Source organism: Pezoporus flaviventris, unplaced genomic scaffold (genome assembly GCF_033815535.1).
Source record: "Pezoporus flaviventris isolate CSIRO_AGI_PZ_B2104156 unplaced genomic scaffold, CSIRO_AGI_Pfla_v1 ptg000057l, whole genome shotgun sequence".
In the NCBI taxonomy this organism is placed as follows: Eukaryota; Metazoa; Chordata; class Aves; order Psittaciformes; family Psittacidae; genus Pezoporus; species Pezoporus flaviventris.
This window is the reverse complement of record NW_026892605.1, coordinates 5,073,968-5,076,281: the sequence shown is the minus strand read 5'-3', so window position 1 is coordinate 5,076,281 and position 2,314 is coordinate 5,073,968.

Genomic DNA, 2,314 nt, shown 5'->3' with positions numbered 1-2,314 from the left:
GTGCTAAAGAAGTTTGCTTCACTTCTCTCCCACAGTTTGCTTTCCATTGCTTCTGTACCTTCACTGGTTTACCATTATGTCATAAAGAAATCTTTTTAAGTGTTATTTATCTGCAACGTGTTGTTCAGAAACTTGTGGATGAGAAACATACACAGTGCACTTGAAAATTCAGGTGAAACTATCTTTAAATCTCTCAAGACTCATCTCTGTCATGTACAGAACTACTGGCAGTTAAAAGCAGACAGATGAGCAGGAAATGGTGATTATGATGATGCAAAACCTGCTGTTGGCTTTGCTCTCTCACATCTCATTCCCCCATCAGTAATTTGTGTTAGACTCCTGTGAGGTTTAAGACAAGTAAGGTTGTCAAATGTTTAAGGCCAAGATTATCCTGTCTTCCTTATGCAGTAAGGCAGAGTTAAAACCAATTTTTTACTCCAGTATGGCCTTAAAAATTCTTACAAAGCTTCCTATGTGGAGAGACCACCACCATTGTCACTACTTTGAACAGAAGCATCACTTTATGTCACCAAGCAGCACTGCTGGTGGAAGGCAAATCTTATGTTGCAAACTTTGAACCAAATTGCTTCATCCTTCCAATTCCTAGTCCTCAACATTTTTGTACAGGATGACTTGCCCTATTTCTTACCTACAGGGAAGACACACTGTCTCCACAAGCTGACACGGTATACAACTGGAGTCCGACAGCTACATTAGACAAAAAGACACTACAAAAGATACAAAACTAAAACACAGAGTGGAGTCCCTTGAAGACACTATTAGTTTACTGTAATGGATATATGAATACTTGTTCCTTGGGACTTCAAGGTTTGAGTAAGTACGTTTTCCACAGCACATCTGCCTGTAAAGTCAGTGGAGGTCCAATCTGTATTTGGATTCAAATTTTTGTATGAAAAACATGCTAAACATTTGAGAATGTGTGTGTGAAAAGAATCTAATTTAATTTTCACTTTTCTATATTCTGGATTTTGTTCTAGAGACTCTGAAATGCTAATATAGCTCTTATGACCATACTGCTCTTTGATAAACTTTATTTTTCCAATGAGTATTAAAAGATAATACTCTCTGCAACTATCTAAAGAAAAATAGGAGTATTAGGTAAAGGGGAGATAACAGAAAAAGGACAAAAAGTACCTTTTTTATTTTTAAGCAAAAAATGTAGTGAAATTATACCAAAGGAAACAAAACTAGTTAAGTTTTATTTTCCAAAACCCCAACCTAAATAAGTATGTTAAATGAACAGAAAGAAAAGAGTCAGTGCTCACTCTTTGCAGATGCACAAGTTATTTAATCAAACAAGTAACAGTGAAATATTACCAGAATTATTTACATGCATATTTACAACATGTGTTCTTTATAGTTGCTAACTTTTGGGACTTTTTTTTTTATTTTTTTTTTTTAATTTTTTGGTAAGGGATTCTACTCAATCTAACCAGTAACAGATAACAGGAAACAGTACAACTGAGTTTGGCAACAACAATAACAGAGTATCCTAGGAAAGGTAACATGATTATATGGGGTCAAAAGAAGAGCAGTTGGCTTCAGAATGTTGACATTAATGAAATTCATGAATTTACTCCAACTACAAAATCAAACTACATAAAATTAGAAGAATAAAGTAAGTTAGAAGAGTTACCAGCTCAGACATGTTAGATACATTGAAAAGAAAACCAAAACTCCATACTGAGCACTGCACAAACTCTTGAGAAGCATGGGTTAAAACATAACTACATTTGTATGCTCTTGAATAACACCGCAAATTAAAAGCTAGTTTTTGCTTGTAGAAGTTGAAAATAAGCTTATCTAAACCAAAGACTTTGAAAGCACCCAACTTCCAAAATACTGCTTGCTTTCTCACCTATCAACATAGAATGTGTTTGTACCAGGGGAAAAAAAAAAAAAACCAAGCCAAACACATCTGGACCTCATCCGTACAGGTTTGGGGGAAAAAAAGAAGGAAACAAACAAAACAAAATTTCCCACAAAACAAAACTTACACAAATCACTTCTCATTGCTGTAATCTACAGGGGAAAAAATAAAACAAAAAAACTCCCCCAAAACACCCCCCCACCAAAAAAATCCCAAACCCAAGACCCAACTGTTTTTGGATCATGTTTTTTTAGGGGAAAAAAAAAAAATTAAATGTGGGTATCTTTAAAAAGGGTGAGTAAATCCCAATGTATACTGGAACAAGCAAGAAAGCAGTTAAATTCAGATCAAGTTATTCTTCCCCTTTTTCTCAAGTGAAATTTTACGGAGTAATTCCCCATTAGATTGTAATTTCAGTTATGA